Genomic DNA, 20,724 nt, shown 5'->3' on the forward strand with positions numbered 1-20,724 from the left:
GGACAGCCTTTTCAAAGGCATGGTGTCGTGAAATGGATTGTTGTGTCTGGTGACATAAAAACATATTTTACCTGAAACATTGAGTGTGAAAGGTGCAGTTGTGCATAATTAGCCTGAAAAGGTCATTTCAGAATAACCTCATCTCATTTGAGGGGGGAGAATAGGTTTAATCATCTGAGAGGTCACAAATGCCATAAATACAATTAACCTGGATATTTTAGCCAAGATTTTTTTCAAGCCTCTCCTGATGATGTCCTTGTGCATAGTATGGAGAGATATGTACTAGATTATACGTAGGAAGATTTGGGATTGAACAATTAAACCCAAAGCCTGGGTTGTTAGAATGATGTTACCCTTGTAGTTCTTATCTGACTTTATGATCCAGACTCTATGATTGCTAAGTACAGTGCCATGTTGGTCAGTCCTAGGGCTTTTATTGTTTGGTCATTTATCAGTAACTTGAAGGAGTTGTAGTACACTTACTGGGAAAATTAGAGGCTATATTTGATAACAGAATCAAGTTTTAAAATATCTTGGCAATCAAATTCAATCTACTAAAATGAAATTTAATAGTTCTAAATACAAAGTCCTATATGTAGAAACAAAATTTTTTTAAAAACTCATGCAAATAGAGTGGGAGAGGCAAAAGTAGACAACATTTCAGGTGAAAAAGACCTAGAAACTAGAATTCTACTTATTCTTATGCCAACAGTGTAACATGTCTGTCAAAAAAAAGTTAATGAAGATTTTCATCTAGTTTAATAGAAACATGGTGTCCATGAAGAGGAAGGGTCCACTTTCATCGTTTATTCTCCCCTCTTCTGACTACACTGAGAGCACTACTTTCAGTTTCTGGGCAGCACATTTTAGGGAGGTTATTTAAACAAATTGGATCATGTCAAAAGGAGAATAAGCAGAATAATGAAAAGGCTAGAATCCGTGGGGCAGGAGGATTGAAGAAAAAAATTGAGGATGTTCAGGGTGAAAAAGAGAAAATTTATGGTTAATAGACATGATCGGTGTCTTTCAGCATTTGAAATTTGGCCATGGAGAAGAGAGATTCAACTTGTTTCACTTGTCTCTGGAAGAAAGAACCAGAAATAATAGGTGGCAAGGCAGAGAAGCAGATTTTGTTTAAATATAAGGTTCATAGGAATGATCAATCATTAAGTATTTATTAAGTGCCTACTATGTGCCAAGAACTATGATAAATGTTGAGATCATAGATACAGTGGTAGAGTAACTTTAGAATTCTTCTGGAAACAGCTCAAATTGGCTTATAGTAAAATTTTTAATGTGAGCATTTATATCTCAGAGATCAAGAAATTAGGGAATGATTTATTGTTTTGTTGATCATCTAGACTTATGAACATTACAGAGAAAATGTTAACACTGCAGGTTGAGATTGTTGGTTTTCTTCATAAAACTGGTAGATATTGTTAAATATCTACCAGCACACCCTGACCATAGATGTCATTCAGTCCAACTCCTTCAGCTTACTGATGAGGAACCTGAAGCCCAAGGAGGTTATGTAACTTGCCCAAAGTTCCACAATAAGTAGCAGAGAATTTGAGCTAAGGTCCTTGGATTTAACAATTACAGCTATCCAAAAATGGAATTTCATTATACAGTCTACTTGAATTTCAAGAAGGGATGTGATAGCAAAGAAATGGAAACTGAAGGGATGGCCAATAATTGGGAAATGGCTGAACAAGTTGTGGTATATGATTGTAATGGAATTCTATTGTGCCATAAAAAATAATAAACAAGATGATCACAAAAATCCTAGAAAGACTTACAAGAAGTGAAACAAAATGGGCAGAACCAGGAGAATGTTGTACACAGTAACAGCAATACCTTATAATGATCAACTATTAGTGGCTTAACTATTACCAGCAATGCAAAAATCCAGGACAACTCCAAGGGACCCAGGAAGGAAAAGGTTATCTACTGCAACAGAAGGAACTGGTAGAGTCTGAATGCAGATTGAAGCATACCATTCTTTTTTTGGACCTGGAATTAACCTTTTTCTGCTTTGTCCCAGAGAAGAATGAGGAGCAGTAGGAAGAGATTACTAATAGGAAGATTTCAGCTTAACAGTAAGAAAAGCAGTTGTTTTTTTAAGTGGAATGGATTATTTTAAGAGGTAGTAAGTTCACTGTTACTGAAGGTTTTCAGTCTAACACTGGACATCTTCTCCTGTATGTCATAGAAGGGCATTCCTATTAAAGCACAGGCAATATTAGATTGTATCTGAAGTCCTTTATGATAGTCTAGCTGTGTTAAAAATCAATCAGCTATGCCTAAAATGAAAAGAATGCATCCTTTAAAGTAAAGGAAATGTTAATTGACTTAGACTGCTTGTTTTTGGCTTTAAAATGCACGTCCAGTCTCTTTCACACATAACATACTATTGCTAGGTTCTAATTAGTGAAAACAGTGAAGTAACTGCATTTGTAATATTTGAAGTTACAATTATATGTAGAATATGGTAATTTCATCCCAATGGAAATATGCGGTGTAAATTCCATTAGTGCGTCTACTTCTTGGGATTCATAACTTGTGTTAATTGGGATATATAACTTTAAATATGATTATGAAATGGAGAATCAGTACTTTTTTTATTCCTTTGCTGGGATAAAAGAAATGAATTACATTGTTTTCTTTAACAATTCTGGTCTATCTGAATCACATGTTAGGGATTTAGTTGTCAAGTTAGTTCATTTGAAAATCTCATGACTAAAAATTCTCTGGCCCATTAATGTCCTACCCAAAGGCAAAATATGGCATCTAAGAATTGGTAGATATAACTGATTTTGTGGCAGTTTCTTTCTTGATTGCTTACTCAAAGAATCAGTTCATTGAAATATGGGGTATAATATCTAGAATTTATACTCATTATTTGCTTCTCTCATTAATTTTGGTGGCAGAGAGCATACAATAAATACCCTTCACATTAATGAGACAGGAATGACCTTGTCAGCTTCTAATTTTGTCTCATAAATCTGTTTCTTAGGAATTTAGATGACTTTTAAAGGGTGTAGTCCTTAAGCACATTTTGAACAAGTCCAGATTTCTAATTTCTCAAGTCCTACAAAAAATCAAATACTGTCTAGAAGCAAAGAGTAGCCCGTCAACACAACTACAGAGATTTCTTAATTGCCTCTCACATCTCTCATGCTAATTTTTCATTAAATCTGAATTTCTTCCATCTTCATTTGGTGGCATTTTTAAGAAGCTGGTTTCTATTTAAAGATGATCTTGATGTTAACATTAGGTTGAGGCAGGGTTGCATTTTATATCTCATTACTTTTGTCCTTCTTTAGGTGTGACAGGCTGTCAGTGCCAGTCCAATGACTAATACAGACTATGATTCAGATCCATCTAAAGGTTCTTCATTCTTACCAGATTTTGACATTTATAGATTTGTATAAGGTCATATTTCCCCTCCAGCCAGAAGTCGCTATTACATTGCTTTTCCTATTAAACAAAATCAATCCCCCAAAGAATGTGTGACATGGTATAATTTTTCTATTGCTCATGAATTGCTATCACTTCATCAGGAGATAGAATAGAGAGAATTTATAGTGTCAGCTCAAAAAAGAAAGGACTTTAAAATTGAATGACCCTCTCTCAGGCCTTAATAGAAGTTCTGTGACTTAGAGGAGGTATCATAAAAAAGAAGACTGACCCAATAATGCATGTAAGCCTTATGTAGCTAGCAATGAAGAGAAACAATAATGACCTTGTCTGGTGAGCTTAGCATTTGTTTCTGTGCCTTTCTTCTACCAACTTTTTACCCTAGAGAAAGGGGTATAGAGTTGCCCACTGGGAGACTCTAGAATCTTAGAGCCCTTGGCAGTGACTGGTTGATGACTAGGTATAATATAAACCATTGAAAAATACAAGTTGAAAAAAAAAAAAAGAAAAAGAAAAGTTGGTTGGCTAATGCCAACCATAAACTAGGGAGAAGCCTAGGGAAAGGAGAAGAAAGTCATTGGATCAGCAATTTTGGTCAAAAGACAGACATGAGCCTGAGGGAATTAGTTATTTAGGCTACTAAGAATAACTTTGCCCTTTGATCTAAAGATCTTAGAGCCTCAGCGGAGATATTTTTTTTTCTATAGAAAATGAGAAGCCTGAGACAGTGAAAAGAGCAAGATAAGTTGTTCCTTAAGAGAAAAAAAAGGAGAGAATGTTTTATTTTCTTCCTGGGAGGACCACCACTATTCCTATAGCTAAAGTAAAGGTTATGCTTTTCTAATAGACCTATTAAAAAAAAAGAAAAAAAAAAGGGTGGGCTTCAAGTGGAAAGATCAACCTGCCTCCTCCTGGGGAAGGAATAATACTGTTTAGTCAAGGACTTCAGCGGCAACCAGACCTTGGAGGCAGAGAAAAACTAGACAGCCACAGTCTATGGGATCATGCGTGGGAGAGTCTGGAGGAGACAACATATGTCTACGAGAGCCAAGTTTGATAGAGACAATGTGCCCATCACAGACACCAGTAGGGCAGAGTTCAACAACATCTCCATAAGCCATTAGTATCCCTGAAGAATCATCGATATGAATTGTCCTCCCTTTACCATGTAGCTGGCAAACCATGTTTCCCATTTATATGCCCTTGGTTCATAAACTATGTGTCTGTACCTCTCAATTGACTTTTTGTCCTTCATTTTCAAAGATGACCAAAGTCATCATGAGGGTGATATCTTGACTTGAAAGTATGATTTGGGTATAAGTGAAACAGTTATACGAAGTCATTGGACTCACTCTCTCTTCCAGAATCATTAAAATCCAGTAGCAAGAAAAAAGTCAAGACCCTTGATTATGGCCTGGGATGCAGTTGATGACTTTGGCATCTTCAATGTCTGACCAAGCTCTCAGCATGTCAGAGTGCCTGCTTAAGTGGCCTTCATGAAGTTGTGAAGTCTTCACATATTTGGTGTATATTTTTCCCAGATATATATATACTTTTATCACTAATGGTGAATGTATTTGTGGAAAAGTATGTTCCAGGTTTCTGAGAGAAGTGTTTTATTTCTACTTTTTTTTACTTTTTCCTATATTTTATAATTTTATTATATATATATATGTAATATATATATATATGTGTTACATGTATGAATATAATATATAGATATAATATATAAATATATATGAAATAAATTATATTTATGTATCTTATACTTTTTCTTATATCATTAAAGGCCTTTGCTTTGTACTTATAAAAAGGGAATTACTCTCCCTTTGTTTTCTTTAATGTAATCAGTCAGAAACTTGAAGATCCTTTAGCACTGATTGCAAGTACAGACACACTCTCAGAGAAAGGAAGTTGAAACCAATGAGACAGGAAATTGATCCCACATGCACTGCTCCGCTGGAGAGTGCCAGACATATTAGGGAACTATGATTGGTTCCTGAGATGTGATGTGGGAGAACTAGTGGGTGGAGAAAAATGTTTATAAGGTGAGACTCAGTACAAAGTGTGACATTCTGATTGACACTCACTCTCTGGGATTTGGACTCTGATGCTGGTGGATCTTGCTGAAAGGACATTGGGATTCCCATTCAGATTCTGGTGGAATAGACCTTCAGATTCCCATTTGGATTCTGAAAGGACTCTGATTCAGACTCAGGCACTTGCTGAAGATTCTTGCTGAGGAGACTCTTACTTTGGTCACTCAGGCTGAAGTGACTCTCCCACTCTTCTGGCTGGAGATTAGACCCCTGTTAGTGGGGTGAGCTGGATTTCATTGAATCGGCACTTATAGTGGTAGGCTAGGCAACCCTCTACCTCCTTCCTACATTTCCCTTTCTTTACTATCTCTACTTTGTTGTAATAAAGCTACTAAAGCTACTAACAGTCTCATAATTTAATTTTTAATTTAATTATAATTATTACAATTTGTGTCCATACCCCCTTTTAACTATTACATACTAATTATATTTCTGACTGGTAAATATGCATATATTGGGATAAGGAAGCTCATGGTTTCTGGCTATAAGTGGATACAGATCCACAGGATATCTTGTTCTGCAGGACTCATGCTATAAGTTGAGTGGTACCTTCAAATACTATATATATATATATATATATATATATATTTATATATAAAGCAATAGTCCTTTATTATATAACATATTTTAATTTATAGTGCGTTCAAGGCCTAAAGTGAAATCTCTAGGGCAGGAATGAGGAATAAAGAGAGCAAAAGTAAGAAACAAACAGGTCAGTAGCCAGGATGATGGTTATCCTGGTCTTTAATGCATACCAAAGCAAGAGGAAGTAGAAGCAGTAGTATTTAAAGGAGATCAATTTTGGATCCAGCATACCATACCCTAGAGATCTTCCTATACTCCACTTAGACTTCTTTTTGGAGTAAAATCACTTTCATACTAGGGGTAGGTAACCTGAAGCTACAGCATTCATTTTTATAGTTTTGTTTTATTTTTTTTTTAGGATGGCATAGGTTCTTACTGAGAAGAAGCCAATTTGTTCCTCTCCTTGATCCTAGAATCTCTGGTTTATAAAATGAGTGCTTGGCCAACTAAATGGGATTTAGGGAAGCTTGGGTTGCTTTACATGAATTGGTGAATATTGAAGTAAAAAAAACAATAGGAAAACATTATAGTCATGGTATATGTTGTTTTTCTGCTCCTATTTAATGTTGCACCAATTCACAAAAATCTTCCCTTGCTTCTCAGAATTCATCATGTTCATAGTTTCTTTTAGTGCAATAGCATCTCATTACATTCATATTTCATAATTTATTCATTTCCCAAACCAATTGTCATCTCCATTCCTACAGCAAAAAGTGCTAACATGACTCAAGCAAATAATTTGGGCTGAAGTCAGAAAGATAATTATGGCTGGGAGTAGATTTACTTCTGAAATGTACTTTTCTTGCCTTATGTAAAAGTTTTATCATGTGACTTAGAATTAAGGTAAAGATTTCAGTACCATATTCTATAATATATCTTCACTTTCTAATACTATATGCAATAACTTCAGTTTCTTGGCCCACTCCATGGCACTAGGTTTTTTGCTTTCATTCAGGCAGCATCTGGAAACTCACATATGCTGTGAAGTCAGTCTGAATACTGATAGTGGATCCTTCATAATCAAGATGTCTAAACATGCAACTCTCTAGACAAATTCTTTACTCCCTTTCCAACAAAAGAGATTCTGCTTTTCTGGCCAATTTTTCTTTTATTTCAAATTACTTGGCTACTATCATTTTTTTAAAAAATCTTAATTTAAACCAGTTCCTTTAGAATATATTTGAAGATTGTTTTCAATCTTTGACATTTCCTCTTTTATTATTTGAAAACTCCTGTTACAAATTTTTCTTCAGGGCATACTGTGAAATGAAGTTTATAAATTCTTAGGAGACATGACTGTGCTACAAAACTGAAAAGTCCTTATTTTCATTTTCATGTCAAGCTCAAATTCACCTTTCCTGTCAATAAGGGAAGCAGTCAGTTTTATCCTTCACTCTTTTGCCTTTTAAAAACAAGGCCATATTCCAAGATGTTACCAATTTAAGACATAACCCTGACCACCATTCAATGCTTATGAAAAAGGCTAGAGACAAATGACACTGAGGTAAAACATTATGTCAATGAGAACTTGACAAACGGTATTCACAGTTGAAACTTCACAGCAAGAGGTATTTTATAGGTCAAATGCCTAATACAATTGGTAATTGCATTACAAGGAAGGAAAACCTAACATAGTATAATGGAAAGTCTTGCATTTTAAATGTGAAGATATGGATTTGGAGAAACTGAATGTATGTTATACAGTCATGATCTTCCCTCCATGGCTTATTGACCTCTTGGTCACTTACTCTCTTTTCTTAGAAAGAATTCTTAGGAAGAATGGAACCCTCACACTAACCTAATCTCTGGAGGATTTCAACATGCAAATGGATGTTAACCTACTTAATTCCTGTTATTGATCATTTTTCTTGATAAATAAAGTCATAAATTGAATTATACCATAACTCTGCCATCTCTAAGGCTTTAAATTCAGAAATTAGTCAAAATCTTCTACATTTCCATCTCTCCCTTTTCCTGACTCCTCCTGAACCCATTCTTTTTTCTCAACTCTCTTTACAATCTAACCACTATGGTTGACCAGTTCAATTTGGGACACCTATGCAGAGAGATAGAAGATATAGAGATGGACATTAGGCGAGTAGGACAATTTGACTAGAATATAGAGTTCAAGAAAGGAAGCAATGTGAAATAAAACTGGAGAGAAATGTAGGAATCAGATTATAAAGATTCTTAAATATCACACTAAAGAGTTTATAAAGACAAATTATCTTATAGACAATTGGGACCTACTGCAGGTTTTTGGGCAGGAGAGTGATATAATCATATCTGCAGGAGATTATTTGCACCATGGTATAATGGATGTGTTGGGAAAAACAGAGAGACCTATTTTAAAAAAAGATGATTTTAATAGACTAGGCTTAGAGGTGAGGAAAGTCATTAGAGCAATATCTGTATTAATAGAGGTGAGTTATAAAAATGAGATTGACAGAACTTGGCAAATTATTGAGCGTGAGGATTAAGAGAAGAGGCAAAAATTACTTCAAGTTTTTGAGCCTGAAGACCTAGAAGGATTATGTTACCACCAACAGAACTAAGTAATTTTGGAAGAGAATCAAATTTAGAGATAAAGATGAAAATAAATATAAAAATAAAGACATATACCTAATATAAATATAAAAAATAAATAAAAAATAAATATAAGTCTAAAATATCAAAATAAAAATTGAAGTTTTGTATGCATTAAATTTTAGTTTTTGGCAGGATATCGAGATAGATATATCTAGCCAGCAGATGGAGATGTAGGACTGCTGGAGCTCAGGGGAGTAATCAGGTTTAGACATAAAGCTTTTGGATTTGCATAAAGACAATAATTGAGCCCTTGGGAATCAAATTTGATCACCAATGGAAAATATGTAAAGAGACAAAAGAGGGCTGAGGACATAACTGGGGTGGGGCATTCAGATTTGAGGAGGTGGGTAGACAAAAGCTAATTGAGGAGGCCAAGAAGGACCAATCAGACTGTTGGTAGGATAATAACAAGAAAACAATATGATGGAAGTCAAGGTATTCTTTAAATAGACAATGGTCAAGAATACTAATGCTATATAAGGGTCAAGATGAATGAGTACTAAGAAAAGGTCTCTGGATTTAGCAATTAAAATATCCCTGTTAATATTAGAGTGAGCAATTCGATAGGATAACTGAGTCATTCACCAGATTTCCAGAGGTTAAGAAAATGGAGAAAAAAATGGAGATAAAGATTATAGATTGTTTTTTTAAAATACTTTCAAAAAGAAGCCTAAATTAATAGTTTTAATGGATGGTAAAATCAAACTAAAGGTTGTTTTATGAGAAAGGAGATCTGAGCATGTTTGTAAGCATGGGGGAGGACCCAGAAGATAAGAATTAAAAGGAGAAATGCTTATGGGCAGGGGTGATCAATGGTCTAAGCTCCTCAGGTTTGTGTGAGGGGAGGGAATAAAAAATAAAAGTGCCAGGGGTGGTCTTGACTATGTGAAGAGCCATCTTCTAAAATAGATTTTAAAAAGCTGATATGAATTACAAAGGATTTGAGGCATTGATAAATGGAAATGAAGAATCTTTGTACTGAGGACTTCAGTCTTCTTAGGAAAGTAAGGCAAGGTCATATATAGACAGATAAATATGGGAATGAAACGGAATTTGGGGTGGAGGTGAGGGATGATTTGGAATATCTTTGGTGAGGAAAGTGACAAGGAGACAATCACTGATGAATAAAAGGGAGGCTGAGCATCAGTGCCAAGCCCAAATAAAGCCTAGATAGCAAAAGTTTGCATTGAACTTTATCCAAATAACTTCATGCTTAATTTAGTATTCATGGAAGCTAGGTATTAGGTGTAATAAGGAAAAATTAGATAATATAGATATATAAGGTGTGGTCGCCAGGAATCAATCAGATCTAGATTGATTCCATAATTAAAATAGACCCAAGTCAGGATGGGTTTTATGGTAGTTTATTTACAATTAGGAAGGTTGAAGGTAAGAAGAAAGAGAGAGAGAAACTCTGGTCCAGACCCAGTGAGAATTAAAAGAATAATTAAATTAGGCTACTAGCCACAAGGCCTTAGCAATTAGAGAGGCAAAGAAACCTTCTTGAGGTAGACTCTGGAAAACACCAAGGTAGGCCTAAGGAAGTCAGCCTAACTTACCCACGTGACAGTTCAGGAGGGGAAGCTGCCTGAGGTCTCAGCTGAGATCCTTCAACACCAAGTTCAAAGCAGTAACTCCCTCAATAGGAAGTTACCATCATACTTGAAGAGATAATGTCTTTCCTCACTTCCTGGAGGTCCACCTCTAATTCAAGTGGACAAATGGCAGCCTCCACACTGTTTTGAACTGCCCAAAGGGCAGTCCCTTGTTCTTGATTTGTTACTTATTGTCACGTGTGGGTAACTCATCTCCCCTCCCCACTAAGGGAGGTGGGGATGACATTATCTCTGGTGGCTAGAGTTTTAACTATGAACGGGCTTGAGCTAATTCTATTTATACATAAGAGTAAAAGAAGGTGAATAGTGGTGACCATTTCATTTAAGCACACTAGAAGGAAAGGGTACCAAAAGGACCCAAGAGAATCTTGCACTAATTAATGGTAGGGCCAAGCCTGCCAATGAGTAATTTTACTGTGGACTAGACTACAGATAATGGACTGGAAAACAGAGAAGGCTCAAAGGTCCATTAAATATAATATGGAGTAAAAACTATTTCAGGAGGAATGACAGAGTAGATGTGGTAAAAGGACATGAAATTATAACCATAAGAAGGAATTTTATAGAATAAGACTTTGGATGATGAAATCTAAAGCATGACTATCCTTGTGAATGGCTGAGATGCTATGGTAATGGAAGTCAAAGAGGCTGACCAATTAATTACCAGAGTGTAAGAAATACTTCTCAGAGTGATTTTTAAAGAAACCAGGTATAATGTCAGAGACTAAAGAAGAAAGGATAATTTAGACAGAATATGAAACTTTTGAGGAATCAGAGTTTACTTAGACTTCTATAAACTGGAGAATGTGAACTTTAAATGTATACATATATTAATACCAAATATTTGTGATTCTTTCTATCACTGTAGGAAACCTATCAGAATCCTTTGTGTATATGTGTCTGTAGGCACATACATCTATACACATACACGTACATGTGCATATAATACACAATACACATACATACACATATACATATATGTATAAATGTGTATACACATATACCCATCCTCCTTTTGAAATACTACACATACATATGTATTTCTTTGCCTATTAATATAGACATAGAAGCATTCAGATAATATTATTCATATTCATTACTGCAATTCAGAGTTGATTCTAGGTAGTGTTGGCTTAATTATTTAGTGAAGTTGGAGACTTTTTTAAAATCAAGAGAAAAATTGTTCCTCTGGGGATGCTCTACAGTGCTAGGCATTTTTGATTTATTGGAGTTTCACCATCAATTGTTTATAGGCTGGGTGGCATTTCTATTATCAATGCACTGATAACTAATTAAGAGATACAGCTTCTCTGGAATTTTATAATTCATAATAAACTCAGCTACCAGAAACATCTCAGCTACAGAAAATACTAAAATATATCTCAATTCCCTTTCCTTTTCTTATAAAGTTGGTACTAATTTGACACAACATTCTATACATCTTCTCTGAATAAAAGGGAGACATGGTCATTCAATGATGGATGTTTTCTGTCCCTTCCCATCCCCACCACCATTCTTCTATATCAGATCTAAAAATATTTAGGAATTAACATCTACAGGATTTTAAAACCAATATATCTGAGTTTTAAAGTTTCTGCCAGAGAAACTCCACAAACAAACTAGATTTCACTTTTGGAATTATCTTTCCATTAAGGTGTCAATTTTTAATTCTTTCATCTATCATGTTTTTCTTTGTAGAACAGAATGTCTGGCTCCTATTTTAATCCATGTTATGCTTAGAGAAGCTAAAGGGAAAAAAATAATGGTTTATGTGCTAAAAGGGTCACCTTCTTGAGATAGATAAATAGTTATTTTATTCTTGTTGAATATGCCAAAATACTCAAATTAGATATAAATGTGCCAAGTGTTTGGGGTGGTGGGATTATCTTTGTCTATATACCAATTTCAGATATGGAAATATGTTGATGGTTTCATCAATATTTCAATAAAGACTTATAATATGTCTACTACTACAAGCCAAGCTTTCCTCTAACTGAAGGTCCTGAACTTAAAAAAAATTTTGATATCTATATTTCAATATAATTGATCTTCTTTGTATCCCTATGTGTTTTACCTTAAGGCAGTTTAAAACATTCCTTTTCTTGAGAAGAGCCCTCAGATTTCACAGGACTGAAAAAAGTATTTCATGATACAAGAAGGCTAAGAACTACTAAACATTCTTATTATATAGAGAAGTTGAAGAGTTATTAAAATCAGAAAAAATGTTCATCCAGTCATGATATCATAATCATAAAATGCATTAGAATCTTTGTTTATGCTCATCACCACAAGAAATTTGGCTTTTATGACATTGACCCAAGGTTGTAACCCAAGGCAAAGTCCAACTCATTTTAAAGATGGAAAAAGAGACTTCAAGGGGTTAAATTCATTGTTCAAGGTCACATAGCTAATAAGTGTTTGAGGCAGAATTTAAACTAAAGTCTTTCTGACAAGACCAGAGTTCTATTCACTATAATACACTGCCTTTCTAAGGGGTAAATGTTTTAGAAATGGCAACATATGAAGATAGTCTACTTAGGGAAGAAAAGACAGGGAGCCCTTGTCCGTGTTAGAGGGAACACTTATAGCCTATGAAATACTATAGCTCTTAAGTATCAAATGAATTTAAATGTTGAATCCTATTATTTTTTTCTCCTTCCTTCCTTCTTTCTTTCCTTCCTTCCTTTCCTTCCTTCTTCCCTTCTGTCCTTTCTTCCTTTTTCCCTTCTTTTTCTTTCTCACTTCTCCTTGCCCTTTTCTGTCTCTTGCTCTCTTCCTCTCCCTCCCTCTCTTCCTTCTTTCTTTCCTTCCATCTCTTCTCTCCTTCTCTCTCCTTCCCTTCCTTTCTCTTTCTTTCTATCTTTCTTTCAGTAATTCCTACTTTTTCCCTTTCTCTTCTTTTTCTTCTTCCTCCTCTTCTTTTTTTATCATCATCTTCACTGTCATTGTGCTGTCATCTCTAAATAAAGACAATAGCCTCCTTTTGGTGGTAGTAGTGAAATTTTCTAGAAAGATTTTAGTAATCTACAGTAAGGGTTTGGAATTAAATTTAATGAATTCTAAATTTTCTGGTTCTTTGACTATTGATATAGATATTGTAAATAATACATTGAATTAATAACAATTAATTTGCTGTGAAATTAGAATTGCAAATGTCTATTTTCTTCAACAACAGTAGATTTCATTCTGAAAATTTTCCATCTATTACTAAATTCTACCACCCTGTATTTTATATGTCCTTTATCTTTCCTTATTATGCCAATAAATTCTGCTTAATTCTAATCCCAAGCCATCTTTAGTGCAGATTATTCTTACCTCTTTTCTCTAGTAAATTTTCAATACTCCTGTAAAATATTACTTCTTGCCTTTCATTAAGACAGTATCATCCCAGGCACCATAGCTTATAATGGCTATATTCAATTATGTGTAAAACTAAGATCTTTCCTCCTCTCAACTTCCATACATAGTTGGCAGTCCTTCAGAACAGCATCACTCATATATTGAGAAAAAGTGCTCATTTTCTTTAAAAACTTAACTTTTTTTTCTTTACATCACCTTATTCATATGTTTTAATTCTCTCTAGTAATGTTGCTTATGTTTCCTGCCATTTAGTCATTCTATTGCTTTATCTTAGCCTCCTTCTGAACCACAAAATACTTTTGGAACATTGTTTCAACTAAAACTAATCAAGAACTTCTCCTCCCTATTCTCACAACCCATATTATTTAAACAGTTATCACTTTTCCAACTTCTCCATGAGATCATTTCCCACTAATTAGATGGGGGGAGGGGGAATGACAAATCACACTTACTATATACCATTCCTACAAGTCTTTCCCATTTAGTGACCTTTTTTCCCCAAAAAGTTAGTACTCATTTATCTAAATTGTTTATTTGGTTAATGTTTGCTAGCGTTCCTCTAATCCTTAGATAGATATCTGTGTCATTATCTTAAATTGAAATTCCTGAAAGAGTAGAGATCATGTCTCCCACACTTGCTGGAATCCCTAACACAACAATAAGAGGAAATAGTCTTTTAATATTTAAAAAAACACTAATTAGAGTATTGTTCAATTTGGAGAATAATTGTTAGTTCAAGTAGTGTCCTACGTATTCCTGAGAATTCTCTTTTTTATAAAATATTAATCACATAGACCTAAGGCCTTGGATATTTCCTACCTGTGTGGTCCAGGGCAAGTCACTTAACCCCCATTGCCTAGCCCTTACCACTCTTCTGCCTTGGAAGAAATAAACACAGTATTGTTTCTAAAATAGAAGGTAAGAGTTTTTATTAAAAAAAAGTAGAACTCTATATCAGATATACATAAGAAAATAATTTACACATACTTATGAAATTCAAACATTTATCTTTTTATAGGCAGGCAGTAGTAATATCTATAATAAACTAAAGAAGTTTAAGCATAGCTTTAACAAGTACATATGTTAATATTAATATTTTAATCTTCATTAATTTGTTAATAGTTATTCTCTATTTACACAGGCCCATTTTCATAGCTATGGGAAGTATATGTATTCAGAGATATAAGAATTTAATTAAGTAAAATGTTAAAAATTGAAGATATTTATTTAGCTTTTCACTCTTAAACATCTTCTTTTTCATTGAGACATCTCACCACCTTTTTAATCTTTTAATTTTTTAGTCAATTGGTTAATTCTCTCTTTTTAAAATTCTACTTTTGTATGTATAAAAGCACAGGAAAAGCTTCCTTGCCTGCTTCTCAATGACTATGGTTTTGGTGCTTAAAGAATGATGAAGCTCTTTATTCGCCACTAAACAGGAAGAACCAATAGTTCAATGGTTCTTTGAAAAGAAAATGACCTGCCTTAGAATTATCTCTTAGAGGCTCTCATTAAAGAGTCAGAATACCAGCGATAGTTAAATCTGAAGTGCCTGGCTAGGTATATCTAAGACTTGACTTTGGCTGTCTTTTCTGGTTGTGTATTTCTTTGTCTAATTGTAGGTGACCAAAATGTTTTCTTCAGGAATATGTGCCCAGAGATGGAGGTGGCCTTAAGTGTTTGAAAAGTAGAGATTCTAGGTCCTTAGTGTTGTCTGGACTTTAGGAAGAATAACTGACATTAATTTTAGTCCTTCTTAGCTATTGGAAAGCTCTCTAACAGCATTTCCTTTTTTTTAAAAACATTTATTAATATTCATTTTTAACCTGTTTACATATTTTATGCCCCTACTTTCCCCTTCACCCCCCCCCCCATTCTCCCCTCACCCATGGCCGAGGCACATTTCCACTGGTTGTAACATGTGTCCTTGTTCAGGGTCTATTTCCATATTGTTGATAGTTGCATTGGTGTGGTCCTTTGGAGTCCACATCCCCAATCATGTCCGCCTCAGCCCCTGCATTCAAGCAATTGTTTATCTTCTATGTTTCCTCTCCTGCAGATCTTCCTCTGAATGTGGGTAGCATTCATTACCATAAGTCCCTCAGAACTGTCCTGTGTCATTGCATTGCTGCTGGTACAGAAGTCCAATGCATTCGATTTTACCACAGTATATCAGTCTCTGTGTATAGTGTTCTTCTGGCTCTGCTCCTTTCACTCTGCATCAGTTCCTGGAGGTCATTCCAGTTCACCTGGAATTCCTCCAGTTTATTATTCCTTTTAGCACAATAGTATTCCATCACCCGCATATACCACAGTTTGTTCAGCCATTCCCCAATTGAAGGACATACCCTCCTTTTCCAGTTTTTTGCCATTACAAAAAGTGCAGCTATAAATATTTTCGTACAAGTCTGTTTATCTATGATCTCTTTGGGGTACAAACCCAACTTTCCTGTTAGAAATTATTATGGTACTTCGAATAGGGTAGAAACATAAATTTCATTCAAAAAAACTGTTACCACAAGAATTTTTAAGTAATTGTGTTAATGCCAAATCCTGATCATATAAAAAATTTGTAAACAAATTTCCTACTAATATGAATGCATTCAAGATGATTTGGTCACATCATTTAATGTATAATTAAAAATAATCACTGACCATAGGATCTTCAAACTCTCGTTTGGATTGCCAGAAGACACAAACCTGGAGAGAATTGTTTGGTTAGTACAGAATCCAGGTGAAATGTAGCAATGCCTATTGAACATTTTCACAAGCTGTTCATGTTCCTATTATTTAAGCTCAAACTCTAGAGAGACTATGACAGAAGCTATTATTTCCACTTCTTTGACTTGTTTGAGTTTTTTGTCAATGTGCATTTAGGAGAATATTTTGTGTTATGCATTTTATTTTTGTGTCAAGAACATAAGTCTCTGTCCCATACGTGATTTTACATTGACTTTTTTGTATTCTGTTCCTCCCAATACCCCTTTCCAGAGGAGACCATGAGCCAAATCCTAAACTAAGAAGTTTTTCCTGGGTATACCAGAGTATGTGTGTGGGGAGTGGGGGAATGTAATCAGCAAAAACATTAGAGAAAAGTTGACTAACATCTCTTTTAGGGGGCAGTCTTCCTTAGAATAAAACTTAACCAAGTCTATGGATCTAAAGCAGATGGGCCATTTAGTGGAAAAGAAAAAGGTAAAGTGTTCCAGTCCCATTGGTCCAGCCATGGTTTCTAATTTTTAGAGATAGCCATACAGATAAACACATGAAGTAAGACATAGATAAACATTCATATATGGAGACATGTGCTGATGATGTAGCCTATAAATTAAGACAGAAGAGAGGTATATGAAGAAACATATTTGTCTAGGACTTTCTAAAACTCATATGATTATAGAATAAACATAATATAGCACAGTGGAACTTGATGCTTCCCTCCCATTAAACATCTTTTAAGAGCCTGATTTTACTCTGCCTTCTTGTCTCAGAGCTCACTTAACACTTGCATCAGTGACCCATTGATGTGCATTGTCACATCTTCTTAACTAATTACAAAATATTTTCTATTCCATGTTTCCTTTAGTCATTAGTATCTTCCACCAAAGATGAAGATGAAGATAAAAGATACATTATCAAGACACCAAAAATGAAATAATTCTTTGTGACCAAATAAATTGTCATTCCTGGCTTTTAGGAAAAGTGGATTCAGGGTGGAGAGGGAGGATAAGGGAAATAAATCACTGGTGAACTGACAAATGCCCCTTCTAAATAGTTTATGTTGCCATTAAAATATAAAGTTGCCATTTTTCTTTATCTGTCAGCTACTTATTTCAAGCACATGCTATGCAAGCTTTCTAAATCATATCTTTTGGTCACATGCCATATGCCTGGCTGCTGTATACATATGGAATAAATTATAGATTCAGAAACATCTCAGAAGTACCAGCAATATGATCAAGTGCATCTGTAAATCTTAACATGCAAATGAATGAGTGCCAGAGAAGTATATTCACCAATGGGGGAAAAAGTCATAACAACAATTAGTCTTAGATTCTTGCCCAACTTAAGAAATTCCAGTATTACATGTTTATGTTTTAAAAGTTAGTACTACCTTAAGACTTTTATTAAATAGATTCCATCCTTTTATCAACCCAATGGAGTTTCTTTTCCTTTTTTCATGAGAAGCTAATAGTCATGATCTCTACTTGTTGAGGATGAGGAGAAAAGGTTAGTCTGCTCTCTCTGCACATCTAAGCTCATGTTACTCCAGCTGCATTTCCTCCTGAAAGTTCTGAATTTAATTTGTATAAAAATACTAGCTTAATCAGGGTTTTGGGTGAGAACGAGCAGGATAAAAAAATTAAGTAATTTTGTTGGTTTGTCGTTATTATTTGTTTCAGTCATGTCCAACTCTTTGTGACCCCATTTGGGGTTTTCTTGGTAAAGATACTGGAGTGGTTTCCCATTTCCTTCTCCAGCTCATTTTACAGATGAAGTAAACACATGTGTTTAGGTCACACATTTGCTAAATAAATGTCTGAGGTTAGATTTGAACTCTGGTTTTTGAGCTTTTGGTACTCTACACCCCCGTACCACCTAGCAGCCCCAAAGCAAGAAATAACTGTGGTAATAACAGCCTTAGAAAAGTGTTCCAGCTTGCTCTCCCTCGACTGGTTTCCTAAGTTACAGGCCATTATAAAATGCAACTATGATACTATGAAGAAAACGCAATTATTGTATTTGAAAGGGGAGATGTTATTTACCCCCACCAGTCATTTGAAGGATAATTTCTTTTCCTTTTCTAAGCTTTTGTGGAATTTGGAATATATACCACTTATTTCACAATTAGTTCCCTGGGAATTTAGAGCCATTTGTACTGGTTTGTATAGTTATCATTATAATAACATTTATTTAGCATTTTGCAAAGTGCTTACTGTATATTATCTCACCAATCCTCACAAACACCCCTGCTATTACCATTGCTGTTCTATAGATGAGGAAACCCATGGATGAGAGCACTTAGCAGACTTCCTCAAGGTCACAGGGCTGGTAAGGGTCAAAGATAGAGTTTGAACTTGGTCCTTTCTGATGAGAAGGTCAGCATTTTATCCACTATGATATCTAGTTACTACTATTTAACTGTTCGATATATGTGCAATTGTGTATGTGTGTGTACATATATGCAGATACAGATGTATACAAATAATTCAAAATATTCATTTCTGTGTATGGGAATATAGCAGAGTAGATAGAGAGCAGCCTGGAGGGATGGGAAGATCTCAGTTCAGTCCCCTCCAATAAATGCTCACTGTGTGACTCTGGGGAAATCATGTAACTTCTCAGGGCTCTAGATCACAGATCTTCACAAATACAGAGGATGATACTGCAGCCCACAACACTTCTGAATGCAATTGGAAAAATATTTAACAAAGTAAACAAAATGCAATGGAACATATATAATATTGATATGTGTTTTTCTAAGTCAATGTGTTCTAGGTTCAGCAATCATATGTATGGTTAGTGGCTGCTATTTCTAATTGAGTATGACATCACTATCATTGATAGCTAAGACTCGCAAAGGTGCCAGTTTGCCCTGGGAGAAGTGCCTTTTTGAGGAGTTCCTGGTACTCAAGAAATTACAGGTCTAATTCTTATTCTATGTTTAAGTATAAGAGCATGGATACATGTATGTGTATGTATATGCACATGTATATACACACTTCTTCACAAAATTGTAAACTCTTTGAGGCCAGCTTTAGAATTTTACACATGCAGCTCCCTATTAACTACCATGTTAGGCATATAGGATTAGATGTCCCCTCTATGGGGCATTCTCCATATATAGACCAGCTTCTTTAGGGAGAACAAATATTGGCCTTATTTGATCCCTTTTACATTTTAGTTTCAAAATAAACTGACTTAGAGAAAAATGACTAGTTTAAAATCTCACATTTATATCCAATAAGATCATTCCTATTCTGGCTATAAATGTTTAAGCATGTAAATCAGTGGTTCCCAAACTTTTTTGGCCTACCTCCCCCTTTCCAGAAAAAATATTACTTAGCCCCCTGGAAACTATCATTTTTTTAAATTTTAATAGCAATTAATAGGAAAGATAAATGCACCTGTGGCCATCACCGCTCCCCTGGATAGCTGCAGCACCCACCGGGGGAGGTAGCACCCACTTTAGGAATCACTGATGTAAATATATAAAAATAAATTGATAATGAGTATCATTCTGAGATTAACACACCAAGAAGAGACACACAGTGATTTTGAGTAGGTTACATGTTTTAGGAGAAAAGGAAAAGAGAAGAGAACAAGTATTTATTAAACACCTATTATGTGCCAGGCACTATTCTAAAGTGCTTTATATATATATATATATATATATATATATATATACATATATATATATATCTGATACTTGCAACAACCTTTTGAGGTAAGTGCTATTATAATCCCTGTTTTATAGTTGAGGAAACTGAGGTTAAGTGACACACAAAAAAAGGTCACAAAAGTAGTAAGTGTCTACGGTCAGATTGAATTCAAATCTACCAAGTTCAATACTCAAACCACTGTGCCACCTGGCTGCCTTGTAATAATGAGGAAAAATGAAACAGATTAAAGGATATCATCTGAAAAATGTATGAGAGGAAGAGAAAATGGGTTATTCACATGATAGGACCAAGACATAACCAACTGGTAGATGACTTAGGTGCTTCACTGGAATCCTCTTCATGTTAGAAAAAAAATCAAGAAAGGAAGACCACCACCACCACTCCCAACACAAGAATGGACCTCTTGTGGATAACTTGTGAAAGGGCATGAATAGGTGTCTCACAAGATAGGAATGAACAGATCTGTACCTTTGGAAGGGACATTCATATCGATGGGCTTTCAAATTGATTTGGATAACAGAGGCCATATTTGAGAGATTTTTAAAAGTTCTCCTTAACAATAGCAAAAACAACCTCCACCTTGCTCATATCCTTCAAAACTATAGTTTTATGGTTCAAAGTCTTGCTTGATCTTGGAGGTGATTAGTTAAGAGT

Source organism: Gracilinanus agilis, chromosome 3, assembly GCF_016433145.1.
Source record: "Gracilinanus agilis isolate LMUSP501 chromosome 3, AgileGrace, whole genome shotgun sequence".
Taxonomy (NCBI): domain Eukaryota; kingdom Metazoa; phylum Chordata; class Mammalia; order Didelphimorphia; family Didelphidae; genus Gracilinanus; species Gracilinanus agilis.